The 12,829-nt window shown below is 42.5% G+C and overlaps 1 long non-coding RNA gene across 1 annotated transcript; it reads right to left on the minus strand.

The window, feature by feature from the left end:
• Positions 1 to 696: 696 nt before the first annotated feature.
• On the minus strand, positions 697 to 3,308 carry LOC106012043. The gene is made up of 2 exons (XR_001184934.2): positions 3,204 to 3,308; positions 697 to 1,142 (listed from the first exon to the last, which is right to left on the minus strand). It is a non-coding gene; the product is annotated as an uncharacterized LOC106012043 (long non-coding RNA).
• Positions 3,309 to 12,829: the final 9,521 nt, after the last annotated feature.

The following is a 12,829-nucleotide window of genomic DNA, read 5'->3' on the forward strand; positions in this document are numbered from 1 at the left end:
TCTTGTAACCGACTTCCCATTTTCAGCAGTCTATACTCCAAAAATCTCAACGAAGTTGTAGTAGTAGTAGTAGTAATTTAGGTTGTTTTTTATTGTTTCTGCTGCTGCTGCTTTTAGTGTTGTTGTTACTGTTGCTGTTGCTGTTGTTATTGAGTTGTTGTTGCTGTTGCTGTTATTGAGTTGTTGTTGCTGTTGTTGTTATAGAGTGGATGGGGATCAGGGGATGGGGGGAGAGGAGGAGAGAAGATGATAAAAGCCACAAAGGAGGCGGCCGTTGATGTCTAGTAATTCAATCAACGAAAGACACACAATCTACCAGAATAGCTTTTATTTATTGGCGTTCAAGACAAAGATGACGTAGATTCTATACCTTCTGTTTAGTTGTAGGTTTTACGGCACTTGCAACACAATAGGGTCATATAAGCGTATACCTTCTGTAATGGAAGAGAAATTGGAAGATTTCGTAATCAACTCCAAAGGTGGGTGGTTGGCGCGTAGTCTGGTGTGCTTTGCTCCTTCTTTCCTATAAAAACATCTATTGTCTCTATCTCCCCTCTCCTGTTTTTGTGTTTGTTACTCTCTTGTAACACCTCGAATCTTCGGCACTTATATGGCTTTATTGTGCTGCAAGTGCCGTAAAACTCTTACTAAAACTAAAACTACCCCAAAGACATCCAAGTCATACTTTTTTCTTTGTTTCATTTCATAGAGGCGTTTTGTCTATTAGATCTAAGTCAAATTTTCCGTATGCACATTAATTTATTGAAGCGTTTTGTTTTTTCAGTCAAACTTTCTGTATGCACATTTTATAGAAGCGTTTTGTCTGTTACGTCAAATTTCCCGTATGTACATTTCATAGAGGCATTGAGTCTGTTTAGTCAAACTTTCCGTATGTACATTTCATAGAGGCTGTTATTGTTAAGTCAAACTTTCCATATGCACATTTTATAGGGACGGTAAGTTTGACAAGTCAATTTTGCCGTTTTTAATCAGGTCGAGTAAGCTAGGGTTACAGGCACAAAGAGTGCATCCGTTACTGTCTTTCTTCATTCCGCTAGGGCAGTAGACGGCGCAGATTGCAAATACACAGCGTGTGCTGCGACTGTTGGTGACGTCACTGTCGTCCGAGACAGACCGGCAAGCTGAGGATAGGTTGTTTTTGAAAGGTTTTAGTCAAGAGTTTTAAGGCACTCGCAACACAAATAATAGGTCACATTCGTGGCGAAGATAAGAGGAGTTACTGGAGAATAGCATGCAAAGGAAAAGGCGGGTGGGTGGTTGAAGGGTGCCACTGGTAGGTCCTCCTTATTCACTTTCCCCTCTGTTGTTTCTGTCTGTCTGTCTGTCTGTCTGTCTGTCTTACTTTCCCCCAGCACTAAATGATCATCATTGTGCCGATGTGCTTCTCTTTACTCAAACAAACCAACAAATAAACAAAGACACAAGAGAGGGTGGTTGGCGGGTGCTCTGGTGTGGTTTGCTTCTTCTTCTTTCCTATCAAACATCTATCGTCCTTATCTCCCCTCCTTTTTTTTGAGTTTGTTACTCTCTTGTAATACATCTAATCGTTTGCCCCTGTATGACTTTATTGTGTTGCAAGTGCCGTAAAACTTTTACTAAAACTTAAAAAAGCACACAAGCAAAAGAAAAGGAGGATGAAACGTAAGGACGATAGACGCTTGATTGGGAAGACGCAGCAAACCACACCAGACACCCGCCAACCACCAACACCACTGAGACTCGTAAAACAGATTCTTAGCAAGACACAAACAACAGTAATAACAAACAACAGTAATATTAGTAATAATAGTAATGATAATAATAATAATAATAATAATAATAATAATAATAATAATAATAATAATAATAACAATAACAACAATAGCAACAACAACAACAATAGTAATAATTGTAATACATGTAATACATGTAATAGTAATAATAGTGATAGTAATAATAATAATATAATATACAACACACACACACACACACACGCCCGCTCGTACACACACATACACGTGCACACATGCACACACGTTCTCGTGCACACACATACACACACACACACACACACACACACACACACACACACACACACACACACACACACACACACACACTCACACATACACCCGTACACACACACACACACACACACACACACACACACATATATATATATAAGGAGAGAGAGAGTGTGTGTGTGTGTGTGTGTGTGTGTGTGTGTGTGAGAGAGAGAGAGAGAGAGAGAGAGAGAGAGAGAGAGAGAGAGAGAGAGAGAGAGAGAGAGAGAGAGAGATTTATACAAGAAAAACAGTTCAACTCCTTTTTGGAAGAAATTTCTCAACCTCTCATTAATTTACACATAAACACAAGGGAAGGAAATGTAGAAGAAGATTATGAGATATTACGTTTGGTTGTTGTTGTTGTTTTTTAATAAAGTTCCTGAAAAAAATGCACACCTACAAAATGGAGAAAAGGAAACATAGTGAAATTACAACAAAGTGAAAAAATAGATTCTATTTGATATCAAATTGTTTCAACCAAAAGGCTCGGAAACCGATATAGTCAAAAACAAACAAAAACTAAAGCTTTAGAGAGGTGAACAAAGAAAGCCTGATTCCCCGTTTGGACTTCTCTGTTGACATCCCCCCCCCCCCTCGGCGTTCAAATGACCTTATGCAGTTGCGAGCGCCGTAAAACCTTACTAAGACCAAGATTAGAAAAAAGCGCACCCTACAGACCTCAAAATTTCAAGGAGGTTAGATCTATCACTCAGTATTTGCACGAACGTGACAGAGCGAGTCAAAGTTGTAGTTGTCTATCCCTGTGTATCGTTATGAAATACTCAGGAATTGAGCCATTGCTTTCGAATTCCGCTTTTCTCATGGTGTCAGTCTATTACATATTTATGCGTGGGTTTTTCATTTTGGAGGACGCCACTGGTAGGTCCTACTTCTTTACACCCCCCCCCCCCCTCTGTTGTTTCTGTCTGTCTGACTTGGCTAAAACACAGCACCTGAACATGGATGGCTCGTGCCTCTATAAATGAATTACTGGTGGTCTTTCTGTCTTACTTTTCCCCAGCTCAAAATGACGATTATTGTGTCGATGTGCTTCTCTTTACTCAAACAAACAAAATACAATAATGAATCAATATTGATGGAAGTTGTCATTGATGCGTGTACTGACGTCTCCCTCACCTGACACAGAGATAAGAATGGCGACGATGAGTAGAACCTTCATTTTCACGTCTCTTTCACGTTTCACTCACAAGGTGTTCAGGAAAAGATCGGTTTTATCTCGCAAACACTTACCGTTTAAATACGTTCGTACGTCCTTGAATAACTGGCCAAAGTCTGGAATTTTTCTCTTCTGACTTCTACTGAAGAAAACAACAGGTTTTTGCTTTGCGCTTCAGTCGTGACTGAAGAGAGAGAGAGAGAGAGAGAGAGAGAGAGAGAGAGAGAGAGAGAAGAAGAAGAAGAAGAAGAGAGAGAGAGAGAGAGAGAAGAAGAAGAAGAAGAAGAAGAAGAAGAAGAAGAAGAAGAAGAAGAAGAAGAAGAAGAAGAAGAAGAAGAAGAAGAAGAAGGAGAAGGAAAAGGAGAAGGAGAAGAAGAAGGAAAAGGAAAAGGAGAAAAAATTATGCATATGCCTTTAACGATGCACCAGCACCAAACCCCCCCCCCCAACCCCGCCCCACCCCCCAAACCATAATACAGTGGAACTTTTCCGACCAGAGCAGGACCAACTGCGATGTTGCCTCTCATTCCGAACCGACGTACGCGAAGTAAAAAAAAGAAAAGAATTTGCATATTTCCAAGCACCATAAAAAAATTGTTGTTGTGGTCTTATCTAAAGTATCAGGTAAAGATAACAGAGTGGGTGTGGAACACGCTGTTCCTCTGTGACTTGCCCCGCCCATCTCCACATCCAATATGGCAACCACACGGGACACACGCGGTTCTCAATGCCCGGCGTCGTGTCGCTTTTATCTTTTTTTTATAGTAGAGGGTTTTACGGCGCTCGGAGGACCCTCGGCAACATTTTGGAGAGAGCAACAGAGCATCAATGGACATGTCCGGAGAGCAGGATGTTGCTTCCTGGAACAATGAACAATGAATGAACGGCGCTCGCAACTGCATAAGGTCATATGAGCGCCAAGGGGTGGGTATCAACAGAGAAGTCTTTACAGGGAATCAGACTAACTCTGCTCACCTCTTTAGCTTCAACAGCACAAGGTCTGCTTCGACTACCAAGGCAACCCGGAAATAGCGGGTCACAAGAGAGTGACAAACATACAAAAGAAGTAGAGGGAAATGACAATAGTAAGGATTAGGAAAGAAAAAGCAGCAGTTCCCTGTTGTAGATCAGGCACAGTTTATGAGCGTGACATGGATCAGCCCATTTACAATATTCTTCTGTGCTTGAACGAGAAATATCCCCCCTTAGGGAATGGCCTAAAGACACTACAGTCAGAGGCACTGCCCGGGGGGAATTTTTGACTCTTTGAGGACGTAGCGACATATATGTGTTATGGCGTGGTGGAATCAGGCTCTCGTCAATTTTTGGGCATACGGGGTTAATGGTATCATCTTAAGGCCTGTCCATTTGATTTGCTTTTGATGAAAAAAATATTCATTTATCTTGAATTCAAATCAAGATATTGGCGATTGAAGGAGGTGGGGGGGGGGGGGTCGCCTTGGTTTAGATGTAAAATTAGTGGGGGAAATGGCCACCAAAGTTCAGTTATTTTCTGACCTCGAGAGTCCGTGGAAACATCTTTTAGGCCTTTAATCAACGCTTTTCGGTAAAAATCCACGGGCCTCTCATTCAAAGGTCCCGGGTTCGAATCCGGGTAGCGACACAAAATTTTCTTCTCTAAAATTGTCTCCTTTCACCTCCTTTCCTGCTCTCTAGCAATTTTCTGTTGTCTGCTTTCATTTCCACTTTCTGCCCCCACCCCCTCACCTCCTTTGCCCCCTCCTCTGGGCTCCTGACTCTTTCTGCAGCCTTTCTACTGTTTCTCCTTGGCTCCTCCTTACTGCTGTCTTTCTGCCACACCCCTGATCTTCTGGTAGGAAAGATCTACACCTAGCCTTCTCGGACAAGGGCGAAAAATCTCGGAGGGCCCGTGTGTAAGTTGCGCACGTTAAAGATCCCTTGGTGGTCTAAAATCGATAAGAGTAGGCTTCGGCCGCCACCCGGGCAAAATTTCAAAATTTCCTACCAACTGAAAATATTAGGTGTGTCCCGCGCGCTCATATGACCTTATGCAGTTGCGAGCGCCGTAAAACACTTTACAAAAACAAACAAACAAACAAACAAACAAAAATCCATACAGAAATATGTTCTTTAATGGGTATGAAAATTGTTGAGCCGAAAAACAAAAATGTGATAAAAATTCCCAAACCTGCGGACAAATGCCAGTTTCTTCACTTTCGTTATTTTAACGAGCGTCTGATTTCACCACGCTGTCTCACATAATATGTCCAATCAGCACCAGAGCAAAGGAAATGTTTGGGCACATCTCGAACCATCATGCACAAATCAGAAACACGAGTTTGCATATTTTATAGTATGCATGTTGACACATGCCTTTTTTAACATTTCATGTAAGAAAAAACACAATCGAAAAATCTGTTTGAATAATGAAGTTCAGCCCTAAAACATTGCATGATCAAGTGTAGTCGAATGATCAGAATGGGCTTCCTCAAAGAGTTAAGCAAAAGGGGGCTATCCCGAAGCATGCTGTTTTGAGAAAATCAAAGATAAAGTTTTTTAACCCTTGTTCAGTTTCTTTAAAATACAAGGAGAGTTTTTTTTTCTATAACCAAACAAATATACACATCCATGAAACCAAACTTCTCCTATAGGTAGAGCAATGCCCACTTTTGGTGTAGGTCAAGATTTCTGTTGGTAGAAAATTTTGAATTGTGCCCGGGTGGCGGGAGAAGCCTACTCATATCGATTTTTCACCACCAAGAGATTTTTAACTTGCACACGGGACCTCCGAGATTTTTCGCCTTTGTCCGAGAAGGCTAGGTGTAGATCTTTCCTACCATAAGGTCAAGGGTGTGGCTGAAAGAGAGCAGTTAAAAGGAGCTAAGCAGTAGCAGAATAAAGGTTGTAGAAAGAGTCAGGAGCCCAGAGGAGGGGGCAACGGGGGTGAGGGGGAGGGGGCAGAAAGTGGAGACGAAAGCAGACGACAGAACATTGCTAGAGAACAAGAAAGGATGTGAAAGGAGACAATCTTGGAGAAGAAAAATCCCGTCGCTATCCGGATTCGAACCCGGGACCTATTGAGTGAGAGGCGAACACCTTAACCTCTTGACCACGAGAGCCCCCCGTTGAAGGTTTACACCCTCCTCGTTGATGGTTGGCGGGTGCTCTGGTGTGGTTTCCTTCTTCATTCCTATCAAACACGTCCTGTCGTCCTTACCTCTCCTCCTCCTCCTTTATTGTGTTTGTAGCTCTCCTGCAACACCTCTAATCTTCGGCATTTATACGACCTAATTGTGTTGCAAGTGCCATTCAACCCTTTCTAAATAAAAAACAAAACAAAAGCACTCATCGACAATACGGTCACGTGTTTCAGCAGAAAGAAGGAGTCACGTGATAAAAAAAAATATGGAACGTTCTCACGACGGGAGCCCGCACACTCAACAATTTTGAAACAATGAGTGACTTGTCACGTCAATTGACCAGATCGTGCTGTTGTTCTGTCCCGCTATCTCTCTGTGGCAGAAAGCAGGCTATTGTTGTTGGTTTATCTTCTTCACGCTTTTCTATTTTCAGCCCTGTGGGTTCGGGGGTTCGAGCGTCAGCTCGGTCCGACTTTGAGTCCTTGGGAAAGACACTTTTGTTGTTTTTGTTTTCGTAAAGGGTTTTACGGCGCTCGCAACTGCATATGAGCGCGCGGGACACACCTAATAATTTCAGTTGGTAGGAAATTTTGAATTTTGCCAGGGTGGCGGCCGAAGCCTACTCTTATCAATTTTAGACCACCAAGGGATCTTTAACGTGCGCAACTTTCACACAGGCCCTCCGAGATTTTTCGCCCTTGTCCGAGAAGGCTAAGTATAGATCTTTCCTACCAGAAGATCAGGGGTGTGGCTGAAAGACAGCAGTAAGAAGAAGCGAAGGAGTAATAGAAGAAAGGCTGCAGAAAGAATCAGGAGCCCAGAGGAAGGGGCAAAGGAGGTGAGGGGGTGGGGGCAGAAAGAGGAGACGAAAGCAGACGACAGAACATTGCAAGAGAGTATGAAATGAGGTGAAAGGAGACACATTTAGAGAGAAAAAAATTTCTGTCGCTTCCGGATTCGAACCCGGGACCTTTGAATGAGAGGCCAACACCTTAACCTCTAGGCCACGAGATCCCCCCAAAGACACTTTACACGAATTCCCCACTTGGCTCGGTCTTTTCGGAGATGAACGTTAAACTTGGAGGCCCCGCCTCTTAAGTAACCTAATAGTGTTGATAGGGGCGTTAAACCTATACCATTTCACCATTTTCTATTTTCAGCCCAACAATAAAAAGGAGTGAGTGGTTGACGGGTGCTCTGGTGTGGTTTGCTCCTTCTTTCCTATCAAGCATCTATCGTCCTTATCTTTCTTCCTCATTTATTGTGTTTGTTACTCTCTTGTAACACCTCTAATCTTCGGCACTTATATGATCTTATTGTGTTGCAAGTGCCATAACACTCTTACAAAAACTTTAAAAAGAGAAAAAAGAGCAGAGGCAGACCGAAGAAGAGTTGGGAGGACAACATCAAGGAATGGACAGGCCTGGAACTCAAAGACACACTCAGGGAAGCTGAAGACCGGAAGGAGTGGAGGAAGCTGGTGGCCAAATCTTCACAAGCGCCCCGACGGACATCCAGTCTACGGGATAGGTGAAGGTGAAGGTGATGGTGAAGGTGAAGGTGAAGGTGAAGGTGAAGGTGAAGCCCCACTATAACCTCGTGACATCACCTGCTTTCACATCATGTAGGTTTGTTTTTTTACGGAAATCGCTGGGGGTGTGGTAGGTGGTTGTGGGAGGGGGGGGGGGTTAGTTTGAAAGGTTTGAATAAACTCGCTGAAGAAGTTGTAGACTTTGCACTTTTTGAGGGGGGGGGGGGGGTTGTGTATGTAGTAATGCAATCAACAAAAGAAACACAATCTAGAAGAAGACTTTTAATTTTTCTCGATGATGTACACACGCCGTTATGGAAGAGAAATTTGAAAATTTTCCTAATCTACTCCACAAGCATCCTAGTTAAACTTTGAGTCTATGTTTCATTTTACAAAGGCATTATAATGTCTTTTTAGTCCAAACATGCCCTTTTCATTTTACAGAGGCATTATATCTTTTAAGTCAAATTTGCCTTTTTTCACGTTTGAGAGAAATTATGTCTGTTAACTCAAATTTGTCTTATTTCATGTTATAGATTTTTTCCCCTTCATTTTACAGAAGAATTGTGTCTGTTATGTCAAAATTGCCTTTTCTTAATTTTATAGAGCAATTACGTTGGTCAAGTCAAGTTTGCCTTTTCTTCATTTCATAGATGAATTACGTTAGTCAAGTTTGACTATTCTTCATTTCATAGAGCAATTACGTTAGTCAAGTCAAGTTTTTTCTTCATTTTATAAAGCAATTACGTTAGTCAGGTCAAGTTTGCCGTTTTTGATGAGGTCGATTAGGCTGAGGTTACAGGCACAGAGAGTGCAGCCGTTGCTGTCCTTCTTCATCCCAGTAGGGCAGCCGATGGCACAGTCCAGGGGGAAGTGACACACCACACCACGGGACTGTTTGGGGGAGCGACGCTCATCTGCGCTGGACAGGCAGACTGGGGATAGGTTTGTACAAAGTTTAAGTACGATTTTTACGGCATTAAGCAACACAAATAGGTAAATATGTGCCGAAGACTAGAGGTGTTAGAAGTCAATAATATACATTGAAAAAAAAGGGGGAAAGGAGGAGAGATAAGGACCCTAGATGTTTGAGAGTGTTTGGGGAAGCGTTGCTCTGCGCTGGGCAGGCAGACTGGGGATAGGTTTGTACGAAGTTTAAGTTAGATTTTTACGGTATTTACAACACAAATAGGTCAATAAGATGCGATAATTTTGATGGATGGTGGTTAAAATGACCTTCTGTATCTTTCTTTGTTACACATCAGAAGACTAGGTCTTTAACATCTGGCTAATGTTTTTATTTGAGGAAACAAGGGAAGTTTATTGTCCAAAAAGATGGAATCATTATATTTGTTGTAAAGTACAATTCTTCCAAGTAGAAAGTTTTAGTAAGAGTTTAACGGCATTTACAAGACATATAGGTCAATATTTGTAGAAGATTAGAGGCGTTAGAAGGCAATAATATATATAGAAAAAAGAGGGGGAAAGGAGGAGAGATAAGGACCATAGATGTTTGAGAGTGTTTGGGGGAGTGTAGATTTTTATTCAGGGGATTTATTTTGATATAATTTTTTTTCAGTGAATATATTCCCTAACTGCAGTGACAGCAAGACTGTCGTCATTAATTAGTTGTGACTGTAGTGGTGGTGGTCGGAAGCATTTCATGACACTCATTGGTAGTCTGTCGCGCTAAAGGCAGCCAGTTACACGAGGAAGGAATCAAAGTTGATGGAACTTGTCATTGATGCGTGTACTCTTGGGTAGCGAATAAGCGCCCCCCCCCCCCAAACCACCGCCTTCTGGTGTTTCTATCTGTCTGTCTTAATTTTTCCCAACACCAAATGACCATTGTGTCCATGTGCTTCACTTTTTTCAAGCACAAAAACAAACAAACAAAACACATTAAGGACTATGACTCAATATTGATGGAATTTGTCTTTGATGCATGAACTGAAGTCTCCCTCACCTGACACAGAGATAAGAATGGCGACGAGGATAAGAACTTTCATTTTTACGTCTCTTTCACGTCTCACTCACAAGGTGCTCAGGAAAAGATCTAATTTTCTTCGCTAATGCTTACCATTTAAATATGTTTATACGTCCTTGAATAACAGGCCAAAGTCTGTAGTTTTTCTCTTCTGTCTCGTGCTGAGAAAATAGCAGATATTTGTCTTGAAGTACGGTCGTACTGAGCGCGCGCGCGCACACACACACACACACACACACACACACACACACACACACACACACACTCACTCACACACACACACACACACACACACACACACACACACACAAACACACATACACACACACACAGACACAGAAAGAGAGAGAGAGAGGGGGGAGGGGATAGAGAGAGACAGATGCAGCGAGAAAGAGACAGACAGAGAGAGAGAAAGAGAGAGAGAGAGAGAGAGAGAGAGAGAGAGAGAGAGTGAGAGAGAGAGAGAGAGAGAAAAAGAGAATACAGTAAGATGTACACGCCTTAACAAAATACCAGTTGCAAAAGTTACACGCCCCCCCCCCCCCCCCCCCCACACACACACACACACACACACACAAAACCAGAACATAATGTTTAGTCGGCCAGATTAGACAACAAAAAACTTAGCTGGATTGCCTTAGTAGAGCGAGTCTCACCAAAGACTGTACATAACAAGATAGTTCTTTCAGCCTAAAAAGTGTCCGCAGAAGTTCGTGCATTGGCTCAGATGGTGCTGCAGTCTTAGTTTTAAAGCTGTCTTACGTTTCTCCAGAAGAAGAAGAAGAGTAGCACAGTTTGTTAGTTTCGCTTTTATTGTTTTTCACACAAGTAAGGCAACTCTGTTCGAAAAGTCCGCACTTTTTCGAAGAGGGCGCCACCGGATTTTGAGGACACTTTTTTGATTGGCTCAAAGAGAGGAGTGAACTATCTTGTTATGTGTGATCTTTGGTCTCACTTATCTGACTGTGCCCGTCTGTAGCACACCCTTTCTCGCTTTCTGTGGTTGGCAAAAGGAAAGCTGTCCACGCCCTTGCGACTGGAGATGGTCTAGATCTAATTATGAGGCGTTATCAGAATTTCTTAAAATATGATTCGGTTTCCGAATCTTCAGGGTTTCAAAATTTGGACTTTGCTACGGACTCGTGATCATGAGATTGCTAATTAGGGGGTTCGAGCCTCAGCTCTGCCCGACGTTGTGTTCTTGGAAAAGGGGCACTTTACTCAAATTTCTTCTTTTGGCTCGGTGCTTTCGGAGAAGGACTTTGAACTCGGAGGTCGCAACTTTTAAATTACGTATTTGTGTTGAAAGGGGCGCTAAACCTGTACGATTTCACCATCTTTCGACTAAAATGCGCTTGTTTAAGTGTGCAAAATGTCGCCCTCAAGGAGTTGAAGAATCACACTTCTCCACATTTCTCACAGCTATCACCGTCGTCGTTGTCGTTAATGTTGTTGTTGTTGTTGTTGTTGTTGTTGTTGTTGTTGTTGTTGTTGTTGTTGTTGTTGTTGTTGCATAAGAACATGTCAGTTTTCCCCCTTTGGGAATGTCCTAAGACACTTCAGTCAGTAGCACTGACTATCCGTCAGTCTAACGTTCTCCCCAGCACTAAATGACCACAAGTGTGTCGACGTGCTTCTCTTTACTCACACAAAGCAGTTGCGTCGGTGGTCTAGTGGTTAGGCTACCACCGGACTCGTAATCGTGAGATTGTAGGTTCGGGGGTTCGAGCCTCAGCTCAGTCCGACGTTGTGTCCTTGGGAAAGGCACTTTACACGAACTTCCCGCTTGGCTCAGTCCTTTTGGAGATGGACGTTAAACTCGGAGGTCCCACCTTTTAAATAACCTTACAGTGTTGATAGAGGCGTTAAAAACCTACACCATTTTCATTTTTCTCACAAAAAAAATAGGTAGACGTCTTGTGCTGTGTCATTATCATGCAGGCAGAAAATACGCAAAGAGGGGTGAAGGCTGGAGGGGGGGAGGAGTGGTTGTTTGTACACATAACGTGGCTCTATTGAAACACGTTCGACTGTACATAAAACACTCTTTAAAAATCTAAGTGTGGAAGTTTTTAACCAACCGCTCTGCCACCACACCGCTTCTCTTTTCTCACACAAAAAAACAGGTAACGTTACTGTTGATCATCACCCAGTACCAGATCTGCGACAGACATCGGCGATCACGGTTCTCCATTCATTCCTTTGCTCAGATGCTCTCAAAAAAGCTACGTTTCCCTGATCTCTCCCTGTTACCCATTTGTTTAGGTTCCCTAAGTATGTTGTTCTGGGCCTACCCCTGCCTCGCTTGCCCTCAATTTTGCCAGTGACTGTTGATACTCTTTTATAAATCTGAGTGCGTAAGTTTTACATCCCAATTGACACTATTTGGATTATTTAGTCAGTCTGCTTCGTTTCTGCCTGTCAGGGCCCTCCCTTGCTGAGAGGGAAACACATTGCCCCTGTTGATAGACGGAAGTACTGGGTAGAAATATTTCTTTTTCTGGGCCAACAGTTTGAAACACTCTCCCTCATGATTTGAAGACCAAAAATAAAACTTGATACCTTAAAAAGGGGGACTCGAAACACATCTATTTAAGAAATAGTTTACTTAATGGAGAGTACCTTGCCTTTTTGTATGAGCATTTTTTATTGTCTGAAAGAATGTTGCTGTCAAAAAGTGCGCACATGATGAATTTGAATAGTGTAAGTATGTATGCGTTTTTAATCTCCTATGTATGCCTTGGACCCACGTTGTGGGGAAAGGTAATAAAAATAAAACATGACAAATTCTCGCTACGTAAACCCTCTCACAGAACCAACAATTATTTAATTAAAAAGTAAAGTTGTTCCCGCATCCGATCCGGACATTGGGGATTGCCTTGTTAGTGAGACAACTTCCTGGGCCTTCGGCATATTGTGGTAGGGTGGCCAGTTCTTTTCCACGCC

Source organism: Aplysia californica, unplaced genomic scaffold, assembly GCF_000002075.1.
Source record: "Aplysia californica isolate F4 #8 unplaced genomic scaffold, AplCal3.0 scaffold00250, whole genome shotgun sequence".
Taxonomy (NCBI): Eukaryota; Metazoa; Mollusca; class Gastropoda; order Aplysiida; family Aplysiidae; genus Aplysia; species Aplysia californica.